This window comes from Otolemur garnettii, unplaced genomic scaffold (genome assembly GCF_000181295.1).
Source record: "Otolemur garnettii isolate 467f Iridium unplaced genomic scaffold, OtoGar3 scaffold00075, whole genome shotgun sequence".
Classification (NCBI taxonomy): Eukaryota; Metazoa; Chordata; class Mammalia; order Primates; family Galagidae; genus Otolemur; species Otolemur garnettii.
This window is the reverse complement of record NW_003852470.1, coordinates 7,256,449-7,278,989: the sequence shown is the minus strand read 5'-3', so window position 1 is coordinate 7,278,989 and position 22,541 is coordinate 7,256,449. Positions and strand designations below refer to the sequence as shown.

Below are 22,541 nucleotides of genomic sequence, written 5' to 3'. Positions count from 1 at the left end.
GAGTACATAATTTTCACAGAGCTATGTTACTGCGAACTAGAGGATATTAAGCCTCTTAAATGTGACGAATGTACTCACACATTTCTGCCCAGAGCACAGTTTCTCAAGGGAGGCTGCTGCAGACCATCTTTTACAGGGTAGCAAAAAGAGATGTAAATAAATGCCTGAGAGATACAGCCAGGCCTTCTGTTGAGAGAGGGAGGATAAACCTCTCGTTCAAACATCTGATGCAGAGGTTGCAGGGAGCCAGAGCCTCCTTTGCTTTGGAACTCATCTCCGTTCCTGTCTTGTGATAAGGTTACACTGAATGGGGCTGGCATCCTTCAAGGTTACTGTTCCAGAAAATATTTGCAAATAATTTGACGTGCTGTCATCTAGCAGGCTGCAGTGAATTCTTATAATTCAACATACTAATGTGGTTTTTCATGCCTTAAGCTATAAATAAGTTGGATATGCAAAAGTTTCTGTAATGTTTATTTAATAACAATATTTAAAAAATAAATCTTGATTATTCCATCGCGCTCCATGGAAATCTTCCACTCTGACGGTTTTCTGTGACCTCAGGTGGTTCCTTCCTTCCTTTGTCTGCTTTGATATCACTAAAGGAACACGCTTGTTTTTCTTTTCAGGCTTTTGGAAGCAGCACTCTGATGCCTCTGCCTACATGATCCCCGTCCAAGCCTCTGCTTGTTAAACGACTGAACTCAATTCCAGTGGAATCATCCCAGAGGGAGGCTGAGTCTGTGGGCGCAGGGCCCCGGGCAGGTGAAGCAGGCAGCCCCAGACTTGGGGCTGCGGAGGCCAGACGGAGCCCCAGGCTCAGAAAAGAACAAATTACCAAATCAGTGCCCCTCGACTTTTAGAGAACACAGAAGTGGATTACTGATGGGTTTGTGGAGGAAGAGGCCCTGCGTAGACCCTGCAAAGATGTACAAAATCTCACCAGGTGCAGGCACAAAGGAGGCGAGGTGGCAGAGTGCATCTCACAATGGCAAGATGAACTATATGGTGGTTTTTCTACTGATAATTTTCTGGAATGAGGTTATTCAAACTATAGATGGGCCGTGGGTGTGCCTTGCAGGAGACCTCCAGGGACTTCTTGGAGCTGAGTTCAGCCAAGAGCCTGGGGGCTGCGGTCAGCGGGTAACAGGATCTCAGGGGACTGACGGGCAGCTATCTGTGAGGGCGCCCTTCTGGGGGCCATGCCTTCACACCTTTCCCTATTGCTGTTGCTTCTAAAGATGCTTGGTGTCTGACAATGAAAGGGAACTAATGTGATGACCTGCCCAGGTGTTCCCCAAGCTCTTCCCAAGGTTAGAGTGCAGATACAGAGGGCTGGGAAGACGGGAGGTGGGAGACAACTTTGGGTCCTGCCTTTGGGGGACGTGTGCTGAGGGTGCCAGGAGAGACCAGCCAGTCGCATCTACCTCCTGGTCAGGAGATGTGGCTTCCCAAGTTGCTGTGTCTGTTTTTTTAAAAAACAGCTTTATTGAAATACAATTCAAACACCATACAATTTGCACACTTCAAGTGTTAGATAATGTCAATTCAGTGATTTTCGTATATTCACGCAGTTGCTGATGTATCACCACAATCAATTTTAGAACATTTCATGGCCCACCAAGGAAACCCTGCGTCCTTCACCATCTCTTCTCCTCCAGTTCCTCCATCCTCCCAGTCCTAGGCACTCTGCTTCCTGCCTCTGTAGAGCTGCTGATTCTGGACATTTCATGTAAATGGAGTCACACAATAGTTGGTCTTCTGGGACTGGCTTCTTCCTCTCAGCCTAACGCTTTCTAGGTTCACTTGTGTCACCAGGTTATAAGCTCCTTGCAGGCAGGCTCTGTATTTTCTTGTATACTCTATTTCTGCAGTTCCTACTAAGTACTTGACCTACAGTAGAAATTAAGAAACGTGTACGATAAAGCAACACACAAATAGTAGCAGCTGTGGAGCAGCCTGGGCCCCGCCCCGACACCCTCTGGAGACTTGGGTTCTTTCTTAACCCAGCTGAGCCACGTGAGGCCGTGAGAGCCTGGGCACATTTGGTTCTTATCCATACCACTAGGAAAATGGTCCGTGGTTCATGGAGACTTAAACAATTCAGAGCTTGTAAATGAGTTTTGTAAATCTTAATGTGTTATCTAAATCTAGGGAAATACTGTTTACAGAGCAGTTAAAGAATGCAAAATGCTTTTAGCCTCTGGGGGCCAGTAAATTTAGGAATAGTCAATTGTTCAGAAGCACAGACAACAATTTTACTAAGACTTTTTTTTTTTGTCCTCTCTACCCTTAAATAAAATATGCAGGTAAAAGAAAGGTTAAAGCAGACTTGAAACTATTTTTGCTGCCTTTTGTGCATACCCAGTTTTTTTTGGGGGGGTATTCATTATGGTTATACTCAGCTAAGTAGAAATACATCAACAACTATAATTTCTTTTTATATTTTAAATAAGTAGACTGGCTTCTTTTTTCTCAAGCAAAGTCATAATTGTATTTATTTTAAATTTATATCCTGTCTGCCTTAAAAAGGAATTTGAGGCAGCCAGGAAAATCGTAAGCTATAAAATGAGCGAGCTCCATTTTATACTAATAAAATAAAAGTTAGGATCTCATCAGTGAAACAACTTCTCTTTGTGCTGTACTGTGTGCAAATATTTGGATTACTAAAGTGAATTTATGAAGCAATTACTTTTAATGCTATAAGAGGAAATTAAGTACTCATTGATTCTTGATTTATAAGCTAGAGCTAAAGATCATGAAAAAGCAAATATAACTTAATTAAATGTCCCTCGGCTTTGCTACTATTGAGGTCTTCACTCATAAAGTTAGTAAAACAAACCATTCCTAGAACATAAATGTATATTGGTTCTTCCAGTTGGGAAGGCAAATAATTTACTGGTTAAATATATTCAGCAAAGTTAACCCAAGTGAGAGATTTTCCCAGTGTCCTCTGGGGCTTGAAGAGATACAAGCTATTGTTGTAGTTTTAAGGAAACCATTGTCCTGGGAATGATAGGCGCTAACTTGCTATAAAAAAGAGTAAACAAAAGGGTCTCTCTCTCTCTCTTTTTTTTTCGAATTAGAAAATATATTTTAATATGCTCACAAAATAGACTATAGATCTGTGAGAGAAACAGAGCTTTATAGTCTATTCATCGGCGACACACTTGTGGTTATTCATTGCTGACAGTGAACACATTAACCTGGGACAATTTAATTGAATCTTCTAGTAATGTTGCTATTTTTCTACTCTGAAGTGTAAATGATTTTTAAAAATTGGGTTCTAAAATGTAACACTGCAAGTGATGTACACAGCAAATCAAGAGGCCAGTGCAAGTCCCCCTTTGTGCTCCAAGACTTACTGATTAGAAAAGCAGGAATAAAGAAAAAAAAAAAAGCAAAAATAAAGAAAAAAAAACCCCACACGAACAAAAGAATGTCAACTAGAAATAAGACCCACTGGACAAAGCACGCTCCCTGGAGGGAAACTCTGCTTCCATCCCGGGCTCCTGCGGTCACTTACTCTCCATCCCTCCCCAGAGTCAATGTTTAGCTTTCCTGTCTAGATGAGTAATGAGAAGATTTATTCAAATAAACTGTAAATAAGCATGAACACTAAGGGTGTCAAAATTTCTCATGGAAAATAAAGGTTTTGAGAAATTCCCTTCTTCATCATGGCGGTAGATTGGAGTTGCATCTTCAGTGGCACATCAGGCCACTTTCAGGAGGGAGATAGGAGAGCAGTGAGAGAAAGACCTGGAATGTTAGGATGCTGGTTAGGACACACGAAACATGCTGTCTTCAAGAAGATGAAATCACTCAGCAGGGCCTGATCATTAGGGGCATTGTTTAGAAAGTACTGATGGGCTGTCAGACTGTCTCTGGGACTGGCCTTGTGATCGTGCCTGGCTGTTGGTCAGGGTTAGCGGTATTCTGCAGTGATGGAGATTATTTTTCTCTCTGCACATCCTGTGATTAAGCCCATGATTTTGGCCTCATTGGCAGTATGTTCTGACTATAGTACTAACTGGCCCAGATTTGTATACTAGGTGTGGCAATGTGCTAAGAATATTAAAAAAAAAAAAATCAAAGTAAAAAGATGCATTTGTTTGCCAGGGTTGCCATAACAAAGTACCAGAGACCGGTACTTTACACCGCAGAAATTACACAGCAGAAATTGATTTTCTCACAATTCTGGAGGCCAGAAGTCTCAGATCGCAGTGTCTGCAGTGTGGCCTGCGGAGGCCTCTCTCCTTGGCTTGTGAGTGGCTGTGTCTCCACGTGGTCTTCTCTCTCTGTACCCTAATCACCTCTTCTCACACCGATATACCTTTTTATGAGAATACCAAACACAGTGGATTAGGGCCCAGCCGGATGACCTCATTTTAACATAATTTTCTCTCTAAAATACAGCCATATTCTGAGGTGTGGGGATTAGGACTTCAACATATGAATTCAGCCCATAATGGAGGAGAAGATCCAAGTAGACACTCACGTGTGAGTCAGTAATGAAGGGGCCAAATGGACAAGTCCTGTCTTTCTCATAATCTGTGTTTTGTTCATTTCTGACAGTCGCGTGCTGGTAAATGTTGGCCAACTATCTCTCTGAGCAACGAGAAATCTCATGTGTAGCATTTGCTGATTTCCACGGTGTAAATAATATTCCCAACATGGCCTATTTCAACCCCCACGATGCCTTCATTCAATGTGGCGTTGAGGAGAAACGTGCACAGTCAGCGCTCGTGAGCAGGTGTGAGCTGGCTCCAGGACGCCACTGATTTCAGTGACAAAGAACAGAAAAGTAAAGAAGAAGAAACTGGAACTCAATTTTGGTAATTTACAAGATATTCCCATAAGGCTTGATAATGGGAGGAGGTTCAAAGATGTTGATTAAAATAAATTATCTATAATTTTATCATTTTGTTCTTATTTTACTGTTACAAGTAAGAACTTTATGGAAAGGGGGTAATGGGGACTTGGTGAAAGGAGATAACGATATAGAAGAGTTAAAAGAGCTCCTGCTCCCAGTAACGTGGCAGACTAGGACCCTGAAACATACTCACACACATATACGCACAGTCCAAGTGTCAAAGAGCTGGTAAGTTAGTGAGAAATAGTCAGAGGCCTACTCTGAGAGAAAGGAGAAATTCAGACAAGACATGAGGTGCTGAAGGAGGCTGGTTTTCCTGTTGGGAACATTTGCTGAGCAGGGTAACCTGGAACTTTGATTTTCATATTTCCATAGGAACAGGAGACAAACTCACTATCTACCCGAAGGTGGAGTCAAAAGGAGAATCCTCACTGAGACTCAAAAGCAGTTGTTTCTTAACTGGGAGTGATTTTATCTCCTAGGGGACAGTTGGCAATGTCTGGAGACATTTTGGTGGTCTTGATTAGAAAGGTGCCGTGGCCTCTCGTGGGCAGAGATGGGGATTCTGCTGAACATCCTCCAATGGGCAGGAAAACCTCCCACAACATAGAACGATATGGTCCAAAATGTTAATAATGAGGTTAAGAAACTTTGCTCTAAAGGGTTACATTGTCAATATGAGTGAACTATAAATTAACCACTTTTCTCTCATTCCCTAAAATGAAAGCAAATTTATGTTCTTGAACCGTGGTGCTGGGGGTGGTGTGCCTATGTGGGAATGCACAAGCAGCAGCTGCCCCCATGCAGACTTGCAATCAAATTCATTCTGACGGAGGCTAATTTGTTGCAGGCTTATATAAGTGGTTCCAGGTTGGTTGCCGTCCCAGGTGCTTGGCAGAAGCAAACCACTTTCATCCTGTCTAGGAAAATCCACCTTCAACCTAGACCTAAAATAACCCACGTATACAAAGTTCCAAGAGAAATATTTATACACATGATAAAAGGCCCAGGAAAATACCTTATTGAGAGTGAATGCCACAGGAAGTGGGCAGAGGACCAGACCCCCAGACACGTTAGCTGTTGAAGTGACCAGATAGAGAACTTAAGAATAGCTAATATGCATAAAAAGTAGAAGTAACAATGAAAATATGATTAAAGAAAAAGAGGTCATAGATAGTCAACTGAGCAGATTCAAAAAAATAAATGAATAGAACCCTAAAGGGGTTCTATTGAAAACCACAATGATTAATATTAAGAACTCAGTGGAAAGCATTTAGACAGAGCTCATGAGAGTAACCTCAAAGGTAGTTCCTACAATGAAGTGTAGAGAAACGAAGATCTGGATAAGAAGACAGAGAGATGAAGTGATACAGAGGTTGGAACGAGAGAGCCTGACGTATGTCTAACCTGAGTTTGTGAGGAGCAGAGAGAAGATGGAGCAGAGGCGATATTTGAAGAAACAATGGCCAGTCGTTTCCCAGAACTCACAGAAGATGCCAATCCACAGATTAAATCTAGTGAATCCCAAATAAGAGGGATAAACAAAAGGGAATCTGCCCATAGACCCATCACAATGAAACTAAAGAGACAGAGAAACTAAAAGACCTCTCCTCTTTCCCCTTCATTTTGGGCTATAGTCGGGTTATAGCTTTCATATGTAAGTTTGAGTACTTATAAATTGTCTTCATAGTAGGGCTGAGTACATTGGATGCTTTTTCTTCCATTCTTGAGATACTTTGCTAAGAAGACTATGTTCCAGCTCCATTCATGTAAACATGAAAGAGGTTTTTTTAAGGCTGCATAATATTCCATGGTGTATATGTACCACAATTTATTAATCCATTTATGGGTCGATGGGCACTTGGGCTTCTTCCATGACTTAGCAATTATGAATTGGGCTGCAATAAACATTCTGGTGCAAATATCTTTATTTAAAGTGATTTTTGGTCTTCTGGATATATACCTAGTAGAGGAATTGAAGGATAGAATGGCAGGCCTATTTTTAGATCCCTAAGTGATCTCCAAGTATCTTTCCAAAAGGAACGTATTAGTTTGCAATCCCACCAGCAGTGCAGAAGTGTTCCCTTTTCTCCACATCCACGCCAACATCTCTGGTTTTGGGATTTTGTGATGTGGGCTAATCTTACTGGAGTCAGATGCTATCTCAAAGTGGTTTTGATTTGCATTTCTCTGCTGTTTAAGGATGGTGAGCATTTTTTCATGTGTCTGTAGTCCATGTACCTGTCTTCTTCAGAGAAGTTTCTCTTCAAGTCCCTTGCCCATACTGAGATGGGATCACTTGTTCTTTTCTTGTTAATATGTTTGAGTTCTCTGAGGATTCTGGTTATTAAACCTTTGTCAGAGACATAACCTGCAAATATCTTCTCCCATTCTGAGGGCTGTCTGCTTGCTTTACTTACTGTGTCTTTGGCTATGCAGGAGCTTTTTAGTTTGATCCCAGTAATATATTTTTGGTCAGCTGGGGGAGCTGAAGCTTAACCACCTCGAGTGCTTAATGGAAGCTGGGGAGTGTCACTCCGTTCCAGCCCTGCCCCAGATTGATGTTGCCACCACTTACATTCTCATGGAAATTGTGTTTCTGTCCTGGCTGTATTCCACTACGGGCCAGGCTCTGTTTGAGTTCACAGAAACTGCAACTCAGCCCTGCCCTGTGCTGTTGCCGCTGTGCCAGTTCTCACAGAGCTCGTGTCTCTGTCTCTCCTGCACTCTGTGTTGGGGCAGGCTTAGTTAGAGCTCACAAAGGCCTCTCAGTTCTTGCCCCTCCCTGAGCTGATGCTGCTGCCATACCTGCTTTGCTCCCAGCTATGCTCCACTGGGAGCTGGGTGCATCTTGGGCTCACAAAAGCAGCAATTCTGACTCAGCCCCACTCTGAGAACCTGCTGCCTCTGTGCGCACATTCTAGTCTCCATCCCCACCGTCCTGCCCAGGCAGGTACCGCCTCAGGCACATCCTTTGCTCACAGGGCCTGCGTTTCCATGGCTGCCACTGGAGTAGAGGCCTGGGTCCCTCTGGTTGCAGAGGGAGATGGGAAGTGTATCTCCAAAATATCACGAGGGGTGTGAGCCCTATCGTTGCCGCCACTGCCGCCTCCCTGTGCCATGGGGCACTGTTTCTCCCTTTCCCATATTGATACCAGATTTCAGGTTCTTGGTCTTGGCAATTCAAAGAATGAATCGATGGACCACAAGATCAGTAGTAAGTCAGGATTTATTCAAGGAACAAAAATTACAACAATTACAAAAAACTAACCTCCTGGCAGAGAGAACCCAGGAGGGGAATAAGCTCTCTTGCTCCCTCTTTGAGGTCTGTTTTCAGGCTCTCTGCTCAGGGGTTTATATAGTGGCAGGGGGGTTGTTTTGCCCAAACTCAATGTTGACTTTCAGGGCGTGGGTCCTTGTCAGTTACAGCCAGTTATCCAATGAGCTTTCAGGCCTTGGAAAATGACATGAAATTGACCAGACAGCAAGGCACCGTCTATGGAATTGACCAGTCAGAAGTGCACATGGCGGAGACAGCAAGGTGCCAGTGTCTCCCCCTACAGGTGTCCAGCTGGATAGCAAGCTGGTTCCTCCATCCGCTGTAGCATCAACATTTTCAGGGCTAAGGTGGCAAATTGTGGTGCCACCTTGTCCTGCATCAATATGGCTCCCTCCTACCATAGTCCACACTTTGCACCCACACCGCTGATTCAGCACAGACTTGCAACAGCCCACGCCCTGTCCACACCTTTCGAGAAAATGCCCAAGGGTCTGGACTCTGCAGGGGACAGGCTTCCAGACTTTGGGGTGAGAGTGGAGGGGAGTGCTGGGAGTTCAGAACTGCAGGTAGAGTATATATTCAGTTTTATGCCTGGTGGGAGAGTGCCATAGCACACTAGTGGGTCCTTTCTGGGGAAGGTGATTTGGTTTTTAGCGACTCTTTCCCATGGAATAGAAAAAGAAGAGATCTGAACTCTGTTTGCTTGTTTGTAGAAAGTACACTGTGAGCTGTTCTCATGGGAGGAGGGGACTCCCATCTTTTTTGCTATGGGTTTTATACCTATTGTTGGTCCCCTTGGAGTCGTAGCTCACCTCAGCAGGGGTGATGTGTGCTCCTCAATCTTCTCTCTTGGCTCAGCTCCAAACCATCAGCTTACTTGATAAACTTCTGTCCTTTAGCTCTCCTTCTGGATGGGAGCCTCTGTGGAAAGCTGGCTCCAGTCAGCCATCTTGCCTCTTCCCCCTCTCCTGTGGAATAATTAAAAAAAAGTTTTTCATGGCAAAGCATAAAATAGTGTCTTTCTTTTCCATGGGGGGCTGTCTTGATTTGGGTTCTCCCAGAAGTGGATCCTGAGATAAGGATTAAAGGCATAAATAGGTTTATTGGAAGGTGATCTTAAGACATAGGGGCTATGGGGTGGAGAAGTGAGATAGGGGAGGGAAGGAAGCCAAAGAAGGCTGAATTATTGAACCAGTGACTATGGTGGCTTCATCTCTCTGGGATCTCCAGCAGAAAGCAAAGACATGCCTGTTAGTTAACTCAGCTGTTGACTCTGTGTCTTTGGGGGAGGCTGCTTCCTGGGTTTTCCCACCTTGTAGCATTCGACTTGTCTTGTTCACAGCATGGCCCACACCTGGCCAGAGAAGGTGCTTGCAGGTAGTTTGCAGTAAACGTCCTTTGACTGTAGAGGTGAAACTTGGGTAGGGGCCATGGGCAAGACACCTAGGGCCTCTGCTACAGCACTACCAGCCTGAAATCAACCTTTTGAGAAGAAAGCTGAGATACTTGAGCACAGGCAAGCCTGGTGGAATTTAACTTTGAGGAAATAAGTTAGAAAAAAGAAGCCCTCAAATGGTAATGGCTGGAAATACAGGGGCAACCCTGGTAAGTGTAAGGGTCTCGGTGGCAGGGGCTGGGCAGAGGTTTATAGACTCACTTGTAGGATGGTGACAGCTGTGACAGTAACTGAGGCTTGTCTGAAGATAGAAGTGGAGAATTAGGATGCAGGGGCATTGCAGGCACAAGTGTTTTACATATGGTCAGGGTGAAAATACCAGCAGCAAGCACAGAAATTACCATAAAAAGGTGTGAGCTTCTCCATTCAGGGCAGGAGTGAGAAGACAGAGGCCTGTCACTCTTAAGGGTGAATCAATGGATGTGGTTTCATTTATAAAGGACACAAAAGAGATAAACATATTGAAACATACTAGATAGGATAGCACAGACATAGAAAGCAGAATGGAAAAAGTTAAAAAGGAGCAGGCTTTGGTATGAATATTTAATAAAGAAGATATCAAGGAAAAAGGCGTTGCCTGTGACAACCAAATTACGAAGGTAGGAATGGCATTTGTTGGTCACTTTTCCACAATTTACTCCCCCAATATTATCCTGATTCTCCCTTGAGGAATTTATCATTCTCCCATAATCAGCCATGTATCTTGGGGCAGAAATGCCCTCCTTTTAGCTTTGACCTGGGCCCCAAAATTATATTTATAGAAGCCCCAAAATACAGAGTAGAAAGAGAAAGAGAAAGAGAAACCAAGTTCTTAGAAATATCATTTGGAGCTGCTGTGTCAAGCCTGACCTAAACTTTGTTAGTTACAAGAACGAGAACATTCTATGTATTGTTTAAACAAGTTTGGGTAGTGTTTTTCTATCACTTGTAATGTAAGAGTTTTTATTAACACAAAGGGTTACACAATTAAGATAAAATTGTCATAATCCTCATTAACTAAATAATATATGTATTGCATTGAAATTTAGAAAATGAAATCTCTAGAAGTACAGGAGAAAACAAATAGAAAAAACATTGTAACGGAAGACTTTAAAAGTTCTCTTTAGAGATCAAAAAAACAAACATGAACCCAAGGAAATCTGAATAATATCATTAACAAGGCGATCTAACAGATACGTTAACTTTACACAGTATACCGTTAAAAGTGCCAGTGGTACATGGACACATTTTTATAGTGAAATCACAGTAAAAATTCAGTGTGTTCTCTAAAGAAGAAAAAAATACTGCAGTCTCTGCCAAACAATCAGTCTTGGAGCTATTAACAAAAGTAGAAAAGAAACAAAATCCACCAACCTTCCAAACCAAGCTAAAACTCTCGTCTGTAACCCATCTTTTCAATAAAAAAGGAAATAGAACTTGTAACTCTAGATAGGATATCTCAAAAACAGCCACAATAAAAATATGACTTAAAAACCTTTGAGATATTGCAAATGTTGGACTTTAAAGACATTTTCCATTAAGCACTTTATTAAATAAAAAGAGAAAAAATGACATGACCCCAAGTGTCCAATTCAAGTAATAAGAAGAATCTGTACTTTCTGCTCAATTTTGCTGTGAAATTAAACTGCAGTATTTAAAAAAAAAAGAATTCATAAATCTTAAGAAAAGAGAAGTAAAAAATAGAGACAGGTAAGTTAGAAATTAATAAATTAGAAGATAATATCATTAATAAATAAACACAAGAGATAGTTTTTTGGTGCGGGGTGTTCGTGCAATGTACTAACTTACCAGCTAGCTTAGTCAAGAACTAAAGGAGGATACTCAAATATACAAAACCAGGATTCATAGAGGGCAACTAAAAACCAAGCAAGGTTATTGATAAAATTGGAAGGGTTCTAACGTGGTACTTTGTTTAATTTTATGCTACTCAACTCAAAATGCAAGGACAAAAATAAATAATTTTAAAGAAAAACACACCAGGCTATAACCACCTGCAAGATAACTAGAAATGTAAATAGGCCAATAAGTAAGGAGAGGGCTAAGGAAGTTAAGAAATTATCCCTTGCAGAAGTAGCAGACCCAGAGGGTTTCATGGACAGCTCATTCCTGCCTTCAAGGAATAGATAACTCCTGTGTTCCGTTAGCTCTTTCAGAGCACAGAGAAATAGGAAAACCTCTAAAATTTTATTAGAAAGTCAGAACTTGTCAAAGAGAGAGTGCAACAAACCAACCAGCCTACTGACAGACAAAGGGCAGGCTGATCTCACTCCATATGGGTAAAAACTTGGATCCTCTCTTAAAATTTGTGAGGATATTTGATATGCTTGCATTTTATATGTCCTACTTAATATGTGATATTAAAGGGATTATGACTAAGAGAAGTTCTAAGAACAGTAAAGATGGCTTAATATAAAGAAATATATGAATATATTCTATCATCTATTCTCAATAGATTACAAAGATTCTTTTAGTAAGTTCCAAGATCTACTCCTGATTTTTAAAGAGCCCATAGTAAAATAGAAATAAATGCGGCTCGGTGCCTGTGGCTCAAGTGGCTAAGGCGCCAGCTACATACAACTAAGGTGGCGGGTTCGAATCCAGCCTGGGCCCGCCAAACAACCATGATGGCTGCAACCAAAAAGTAGCCAGGCGTTGTGGTGGGTGCCTGTGGTCCCAGCTCCTTGGGAGGCTGAGGCAGGAGATTCGCTTAAGTCCAGGAGTTGGAGGTTGCTGTGAGCTGTGATGCCATGGCACTCTACCCAGGGGGACAGCTTGAGACTCTGTCTCAAAAAAAAAAAAAAAGAAGAAGAAAGAAATGGATACTTCTCAGATATAATTTATGTGTAATACATGTGTATATCACTCAAACAATAGCCAATATCCTCCCTAAGAATAAAACACTAGAGGTAATGCCCACTAAAGTCAGTAAAAGACAAGAATTATCATTACTTCTATTAAAACTTGATAGCTGTCACCACATTCCTGTGTACAAGGTTTTAACAGTTTATACTTCCATGAACTGAAGATCTAAGTGCCCCCTAACTTTCATTTCCTACACTGTTTTAGCATCCTTTTAAATCTTTCCAAATTGATCTAGAAAAATAATATTTACAGTGCTTTTTAATTTTTTATATGTTTGTTTGAGACAGAGACTCACTCTATTGCCCAGGCTAGAGTACCATGGCGTTATAGCTCAAAGCAACCTCAAACTCTTGGGCTTAAGGGATCCTCTTGCCTCGGCCTCCTGAGTAGCTGGGACTACAGGCATGCACCACCCCTGCTGGGCTAATTTTTTACTTTTAGTAGAAATGGGGTCTTACTTTTGCTCAGGCTGGTCTGGTATTCAACACCTAAGCTCAAGCAAGCCAACCGCCACGGCCTCCGAGAATGCTAGGATTACAGGCATGAGCCACCACATCTGGCCTATTTACAGTAGTTTTAATTATTTCTTTAGGCATATGTAAATGGATGTTTATGCATTTAAAAGCCATTTGTGCTTTTGTGAATAACCTATTCAAGTCCTTTGCCTATTTTTCTATTTGTTTGATATCGTTGTGTTTCCAAATTTACAATCTTAACTCTTTGTCATGTATCTTACAAATATTTTCCTCAATTTATAGCTTATCATCTTGTTTATTGTGCCTTTTGACATTAGAAAATTTAAATATTTTTATAAAATAAAATCTTCAATCTTGTCTTTTCATAGTTTTCTGGCTTTTATATTTATATTGAGAAGGGTTCTATTCCAAGAGCGTAGAAGTATTCCCTACTGTGTTTTACTAACAGTTTTATAGTTACAGTTACAATTTTGCATTGAACCTTTTGATATGCCGTTTATCATAGTGGAAGGACAGAGGAGGGATACAAATTGTGAGAAAGTTTTCCCATGTCATGCATTTACTCAGTAACTCATCTTAGCCCCATTGATCTCAGGCCCCATCCTTCAATATGATTTTCTTTTGTAGCCTTAGGTTTGCGTGTGTACACTATACTTGGTTTTACTTGTCTGATTCTTGCTACGCCAGTTTAGGCTGTTTTAGCAACCAAGGTAATATATTCCAGGGCAAGTGCTTTGCCATTATTATTCTATTTCAGAATTTTCCTTTTTCTTTTTTTTTTTTTTTTTTTGAGACAGACCTCAAGCTATCCCCCTGGGTAGAGTGCTGTGGCATCACAGCTCACAGCAACCTCAAACTCCTGGGCTCAAGCGAGTCTCCTGCCTCCACTACCCAAGTAGCTGGGACCACAGGCCCCCGCCACAATGCCAGGCTATTTTTTTTTTTTTTGGTTGCAGTCGTCAATTGTTGTTTTGGCGGGCCCGGGGTGGATTCCAACCCGCCACCTTAGGTGTATGTGGCTGGCACCTTAGCCACTTGAGCCACAGGCACCGAGCCCAGAATTTTTCTTATTATTCTTAGAAATTAATTATTTCAGATAAGCTCTTGAGTTATTTTGTCAAGTTTCAAAAAAGTTCTATTGACATCTGTCTGAGACTCCATTGACTTATAATTTGATATAGAAAAAAATACTGAATACCTCCACTCAAGAATAAAATATATTTTTCTATTTTAAAAATCATTTTTATGTCCTTCAGTGTAGTTTTATAATTTATTCATGTGTATCGTATTCATTTCCTACTACTTTATTCTTAGATGTGTTATATTTTTGGTACTATGCTGGATTTTATATTTCTTCAAATAATATTTTAAATGGTTATTTACTTTATGATAAAAGTTATCCATATATTAATTTTTAATTGGTAACCTTAGTAAACTGTATTATTCTTTCTATTAACTTTTAGTTTATGCGAGATTCTTAGCCATTTCTGAAAATAATTATTTTTACCTCCCCCTTCAATCATTTATACATTTATCTCTTTCATCGATGGTAATAACTAATGTTACAGAACAAAGTTAAATAAAAATAGATTACATTTGTTGAGCCCTCGTATGCCAGGTACTGTGCTAAACTCTTCACATGGAGCTCGGAGCCTGTAGCTCAAGCAGCTAAGGCGCCAGCCACATTCACCAGAGCTGGTGGGTTCGAATCCTGCTCGGGCCTGCTAAACAACAGTGACAACTACAACCAAAAAAAAAAAAAAAAAAATAGCCAGGCCTTGTGGCAGGTGCCTGTAGTCCCAGCTACTTGGGAGACTGAGGCAAGAGAATCGCGTAAGCCCAGGAGTTGGAGGTTGCTGTGAGCTGTGATGCTATAGGACTCTACACAGGGTGACAGTTTAAGGGTCTGTCTCAAAATAATAATAATAATAAAAATAAACTCTTCACATGGATTGACTCATTTGATTCTCAGTATAACATAAGACAGTTAACATTAGTATCCCAATTTCTTAGACAGTGTAGAAGAGCAAGGTAATTGACCCACATTGTCACATCTAGCAAGTGGCAGAGCCAGAATGTGAAGCCACAAAGTCACACAAAGATGAATTTGTGTGTGAAGCTGGAACATGTACACTGACCTATTACCTGTAAAAGCCTCTGTTCACAAGTGTGAGTCATGTGTGAGTCATGTATTTGTGACTCAGGGGCTTACTGTTTTAGCCTCTGTTTGTGACTTGTTTGTGATTTGGGGATTGCCTGTACTGTGAATGTGTTGACATCACATACAGACTAGATTCTGGAGCGCTGTTACTCACAGCAGGCAGTTATATTACTGGCATGTCACTTTGAGCTTTTATATATTTAGTTTTGCATTTTCTTGGGAAGATCTATTTCAATATTTTCTTAATCCTAAGGTGAGTTCCTTGTGAGATCTAGTTATTACTCCTAAGTCACGGTCCTTCTGAAATCTCGATGAATAGCCCAAGGTGTTTCTCAAATCCGTCTATCTTGGCGGCATTCAGACTCTGAATTCTGTCTCCCTGCGTTCTGCTCAGCTCTTCCAGCCTTCTGGATATTGTCTCCTTGCAGGGATCTCTGGGTCTTGCCTGCAAGTGCAAGTGGTTTAGTGGTTAGCCAAGGATTTGAGGTAGATTTATAAACAGATTTTGAGGTTTCCTTTTCTGTGGCTCTCTCCTTTTCAGGATTTACCCCTCAATTTCTACTACATTGGTTGTCCCCAACTGTTTTCTTCACTTCTCAGTCCAACAGCCCTGAATTTTTTGGCTTGAATTCTTGTTTTGAGCCAGGTAGACTAAGAAACCCTCAAAATCCATGTCAGTGTGGAACCTGCTTGTTCTTGGTTATTCCCCAGGCCTTTAAACCTTTTTGAAAATGATATTGTTAAGATTTTATAATTTTTCAGAGGGAGGATTAGTCTGATACACATTACTTGATCAATGTGAGATACTCAGAACTGCGTACTCCTCACCTGCGCACACAGCTCTGAGGCCATGCTGTAGACCAGTGGTTTTCAAAAGTTTGATGTTAAACCAATGCACACACACGTCTGAGATCACTCACTGTCTGGTAATAGATATAACATAACTTTACAAAAAAGAACATTCTTTTTCAAAAATATTATAGTAAATAGAATAGCATTGCTTCACATCTAAGTAAATCGTTTTAATGTTTGGCTTAATCTAAGGTATGCTGACTTGTGTCACATCTGCAATCAGTCTACTGTAACATCACACGTCATGCTCCCTTTGAAAACTCTACATACACTTGAAAAGGAATGAAAGTGGAAAAAACAAATAATATCTGTGTATTATTATAAAATTCTTAGGAATTTTAGGGTTCCCCCCAAACATACTTCAAGAACCATTGATCAAAGCCACTATTGTCAATTGCTCAGGTGGGCAATAAAACTCCATTTAAAAGGAATTCTAGTATTTATTTATTGAGTGACAACTTTTTTCTGTCTTTGTACTAGATTCTCTACTTAATTTTCAGAACTGTCCTCATGGTAGGTATGATTGCTTCCTGCCCAGCTCCACTCCGCACCCCGCTGCCCCAGCTTCTCTATACTGAGAGGGGACATGAACACTGAGACGCAGAGGCTCAGTCATTTCTCCAGGGCCACCACTAGCAGATAATGGTAGATAAGAGGGTGGAATTCAAACTCAAGTCTGTCTAACCTCCAAGTTCAAACTCTTCCCATCACCTGTGTCTCTCGAGATGTTCATTAAAAACACTGTATGAAGGGAAGTGGCACCCATTTCTTTGATCTTCTCACTGAGGAATCTGTTTAAATGCAACATACTATCATGGTTCTTTGTGTGGCCAAGCGTTAAAGTGACCTGATCCCTTCCCTGGACACTTTCCATGCAGAACACTCAAAACTTCTCCATGTGGGGTGGTGCCTGTGGCTCAGTGAGTAGGGCATCAGCCCCATATACTGAGGGTGGTGAGTTTGAACCCGGTCCCGGCCAAACTGCAACAAAAAAATAGCCGGGCGTTGTGGTGGGCGCCTGTAGTCCCAGCTACTTGGGAGGCTGAGGTAAGAGAATCACCTAAGCCCAAGAGCTGGAGATTGCTGTGAGCTGTGATGGTACAGCACACTACCAAGGGCAGCAAAGTGAGACTGTCTCAAAAACAAGCAAACAAACAAACAAATGCAACTCCTCCAGGTGTTTCTCTGTCGCTAATTTGGATTAAAAGTTCAGAACCTGCTTTAGCATGTTGCATCACACACTTTGGTATAAGGATGATTACTCTGTAATAAACAAAAGGATCACGTCCTCTCAGGAAGAACAGGCAGCAGGGGTAGATCAATTCCTTAAAAAGATTTCCTCTTTATTATTGTCAAGGGGCCAGATCTAAGATGGCCTGGCATACAGATAATAAAGGTGAAATACAGGATACTTTGCAGATAACTACTACCCACTTTCTTTTTCCTGACAGTTATGGAGGGAAGGGAAAACCACAGATGTCTGATAAGACCCAGAGACATCCTTTCATTATGTGTCTCGAGAGATAGGAACAAGTGACAGCAGAGAAGAAAGAGACACAGGGAAAATTTAGGAGGATAAAGAAAAAAACCAAACACTCCAGTGTTATATGGGAGGTTTCTGATTACTGCACATCTGTGGACAATATTTGAGATTTATTTCTTTTCTCTGGGGTTTCCTTGCTGGTCTAAAGTTGATGTCTGGAGCTATGTATAGCTTCTGTGAAAGGATCCCTTGGTAAATTAAATCCCACAGTTTTGTCTCCATTCATAATGTATGCTTTATACATCTCTGCAAATAACGATTGGAATTTAAACTAGAAAGTGACAAAATAGACCAGGCTCCAGATCTAAACAAAACAGAAACATTTGACTAGTCTAAAGTCATCCCTGGTCACTTTCCCTTTAACATTAATTTTTTTCCCCCATTGATATGGTTCTTTTTCTTTGATAATGTTTAAGATTACCAGAAGAGAAGAATGAAAACAGATGCTACGGCACAATTTCTCAAGATAAGTCTCTATGCTAGCATCTATCTGAAAATCGGAAGATGGTCACTAAAAAAATTTAAAAGAGAGAAAGAAAAAGGAAAAAAAAACCCCAAACTATTCTCCCTTCCCTCCCCATGCTGTCCTAGCCTTGAGAACACAGTAAAAATCTTTATGAGTGACCACAGCAATTGTGGGCATAGATTCAGCTTTTCAACACAAATATTTCAAGGTCTAAGGTTAATGTTCCTGTAAATACAATTCCAATTCTCAAAGTTCTCCAAAGACTTCACCCTGTTAAGCAGAACTAAGACACTTACTTCAGCATCGAGATCGCTCACTCAGAATCATGCCGAAAACCAGAAGCCATGAGCCAAGCTGCTCATAATTGTGACCAACTTTTCAGTCAGTTTGGAGATTGGCAAATTGTCTAGATTCACTTTACGTTCAGGTTTTATTCTTCTTTACTCGGTTTTATTCTTCTGTATTTGTTTGTAAATGATCGGTATACTGTTAGAAAGAAAGAAAAATAGGGTACAGATTACAAAGAGATCCTGAAACAGAGGACGTGGAAAAAAGGTTTTAAAAATGTAAACATAACAAAGTAAATAAAGAGAAAAAGGAAAACAATTTTCCATAATCTCACCTGTCTTAATATTACCATTCGTAGCATTTTAGTTTTATGTTTTCTTTCTTCTTTGACTCTTTGCTTTTTAGAAAAATGATCACATTCATTTTGTGATATAATTTGTACCTTATATTTTAAAATTGAACAACCTATAAGCATTCACATAGTTTCTACATGATCTTAGCAATCCATTTAGTGGACATATCGTAATTGATCATTCGCACATGACTGCGAATGCACCTGATGTCTCAACGTGGGCATGTGTGTGTCTGTAGAATCTCTTTATGCTACTGTCTTCCTGTTTTTCTTTCCCTTACCTATTTTCTTTTATCCCAATCTCACCATTATTCCCCTCCCTGACACAGGGAATAATTCTAAAGTTTTTAACATGTTTGTTTTTGTTGTGAGGGTCTTACAAAAATGTGCGGTCTTGTTTTGCGTGCATGCATTTAAATTTTACACAAATTTAATTTATACAGATTCTGTTTCTTCCTTTCTTTGCTGAGCACCAAGGTTAAGATCCATCCACGTAGCTAAGGGGATATCCCCGTCACTGCTTCTAACTGCAGTACACAGTCCACAACCTGCCATGTGAACTTGGCTCTTTGCTGAGCACCAAGGTTAAGATCCATCCACGTAGCTAAGGGGATATCCCCGTCACTGCTTCTAACTGCAGTACACAGTCCACAACCTGCCATGTGAACAGCCCTGGGATCCTAGATGACCTCCAACCACCCACTGCAGCTACTAACCACATCTTTACGTATGTCCCTTTTTGGAGATACTTGTACATGCCTAGTTTGGGATCTGTTTGGGAATTTCTTGGGGATTTATATCCATAGTGACATTACAGGATCATAGAGATCATATATTCTTATTTTGTGTAAGAATAGCCAAGTTGTCCCCAGAAATGCTATAGCATTTTATATTCTTACCAGTAGTGCATGAAAATTTTACATCTCCATATCCTTCCAATGCTTGGAGTCAACCCACTTACTAATTTTTGGCTTTCCCATAGATGTAAAATGATCTTATTCCTGGTTAAATTATCAATCTCTGATTACTAATATATCTGAGTGTCTTTTATTTGCCTTTGGGAATTCCTCTTCTGCCTGTTCCAAGCTTTCTCCCATTTTTCTATTGGGGCTGTCCTTTTCTTTTGATTTTCAGGACTTCTCTGAGTATTCCAGATATCTCTTGTTAGTTTTGGACATTGAAATTAACTTTTCCTAGTCTATGATCTTGCTTTAATTTTTGTCCATAGTGTCTTTCATGGACTAAAAATCCTCACTTTTGATGTAATTAAATTTACCCATTTTATTTTTTGTGATTTGTGCTACCAAAGTTTCTTTTAGAAAAGTTGTTTCCTTCTCATAGGCTATAAGTACAATGTTCTATGCTTTATTGTGTTGACTTTATAATTTCATATTTCACTACTAGATTTTAATTTATGTGGAGTTCACTTTTAAATATGGTGATAGGTAGGAATATGATTTTTTTTCCTATGTATTAAGCAAGATTTCCCAACTGTATTCATTCAAATAATCTCTCCTATCCAAACTGATGTGTGGAATCACCTTTGTCATATATTAGATTCTCACATATATGTGAATCTATCTCCATCTCATTAGTCTATTTGCCTACTCTTATAATAGTATCTCATTTAATTTCTTTCTTCCTCTGGCTCTGTAATGGCTCTAATGATGTAAACCCTTCTTTTTCATGGTTGGTTTAGCTAATCATGGTTTGTGTCCCTATTTATATGTAAAATTTTAGATTCTTAAAAAAAAAAACCCAATTCTGTAAGGACCTCTGATTGGGATTGCTTTGAATTTGTATAGTAATTTGGGAGCAATTGACATTTTCATAATATTAAATAAATATCTAAGAACATGAGAGCCATTCCATTTATACATTTGTGATATATGCATAGTATACATACTTTATTGGCATTTTGAAAGTTTCTCCATTTTTTTAAAAAAATTTTCTCCATTTTAAAGTTTTCTCTTGTTTATTTTTTGTTAATTCCTGGATATATTATGGCTTTTTTTTCTATTGCAAATAAAATCTTTTAAAATATGTATATTTTTAGTTACTGGTGTCCCCTAATCTAGCAACCTTGCTGAACTCTCTTATTACTTTGTTGGTTATTTTTAAATAAAAATATTTATTTCATCAGTGCCTTTACATTTAGCTGCATAGAGTTACTCAAAATTTTATCATGTTTTAAATTTTCTATTATGTCAGCAGTGATTTTGTCCTATACATTTGCTATATTTTGCTCACTGATTTAGTGCTTTTCCTAAGTGGATGATTATAGCATCTACAAATGACTGATTCATCTCTTTCCTTCTAATTCTTCCACCTCTGGTATTATGTAAGATAATACTGGTGAGAGTGGCCATTCTAGTCTTGTTTCTGATCTTAAAGGAAACCAGTCCAAAGTTTCTTCATTGAAGATACATTTTGGTGTAAGTTTTTGTTATCTAACTTAAGTGAAGTTAAGGGAGTACTCTCCTATTCCTAGTTTGCTAAGAATTATTTCAAAAACAATAAATAGGACCTCTTGGTGCTTAGAACAGACCATGTTCTCACACTGACTGTATATAGAGAGAAGACAAGGTAGACTTACCTCATGTGCATCCCAGCCCGGGCCCCATGCCTGGTCTGAATCATGAATGGGGGAACGTGGAGTTGGGGGGAAAAAAACATGAATAGGTATTGTTTTCATCATATAATTTTTAGGCACAAATTTTGATAATCATGTGATTTTTCTCCTTTGATCTGTGAATGTGATAAATTACACTGATAGATGTTCTAAGGATGAACCATCTTTGCAATCCTGATACATACCCTACTGGACCATGATGTACATGATGTATTTGCTGGATTTTGTTCAATTATTATTTTACCTATCTGTCTATCTTCATAAGTGAAGTGGACATGTGATTTTTCTTTTTTTTTTTTGAGACAGAGTCTCACTCTGTCACCCTGGGTAGAGTGCTATGGCGTCACAGCTTGCAGCAACCTCAGACTCTTGGGCTTAAGTGAGTCCCTTGCCTCAGCCTCCCAAGTAGCTGGGACTACAGGCACCCGCCACAACACCTGGCTATTTTTGTTGTTTTCATTGCTGTTTAGCAGGCCCCAGCCAGGTTGGAACCCACCAGTCTGGGTGCAAGTGGCCAAGCCACTTCCTGGGTTTTTTAATCCAGGGGAATTCAGCCAAGAAGAGTCAACTCAGACTAGAGAATTCATTACCCCAAGATGGGTTCAGGAAACTAGTAGGAAAGAGGAAATTGTTTCATTTCTGATCTATATGTCTACTGTAATAATAATATTATTATTACTTTATTTTACTGACTAAAACATTCAGTATAAAGCTGAATAGAATAGAAGTGGTGTGAGCAGATAGCATTTATTATTTCATCACTAAGTATGAAATAAGTTCTACATTTTTTGTAGATGTCCTTTATCAGGTTGGGAAAGTTCCCTTTAATTCATAATTTGATAAGACTTTTCTTCATGCATGGATATTCAGTGCCCTTAAGTGTTGTTTTCTAATCTATTGTGGTGATCATATGGTTTTCTTATTTATTTGGTTTGATACAATGATTTGGTTGATTTTTGAATGTTCTATTAACTTTGCACTCCTGGAATAAATCCTTTGTGATGATATATTATCCTTTTTATATATTACTGAGTTTAATTTACTAATATTTTGATATGAATTTTTGTATCTTTATTAATAAGGGATACATTTTATTTTTTAAAATGTTTTGCTTGGTTTTGATATCAATCAGTGTAATTCTTGTTTCATACAATGAGTTGGAAAATGTTCCTTTTTTCTTTATTTTCTTTGTGTAAAATTGGTATTATTCTTGCCTTAAAAGTTTAATAAAAATTATCAGTGAAGGCATCTAGACTTAGATTTTTTTTTTGAGGGAGAACTTTATATTACAAATACAATT

General features: G+C 39.7%; 1 non-coding gene across 1 annotated transcript; it reads left to right on the top strand.

Annotated features, from left to right (window-relative positions):
- The first annotated feature begins 21,133 nt into the window (after nt 1-21,133).
- On the top strand, nt 21,134-21,265 carry LOC111726700. Its single transcript, XR_002774412.1, has one exon. It is a non-coding gene; the product is annotated as a small nucleolar RNA SNORA51 (small nucleolar RNA).
- Nucleotides 21,266-22,541: the final 1,276 nt, after the last annotated feature.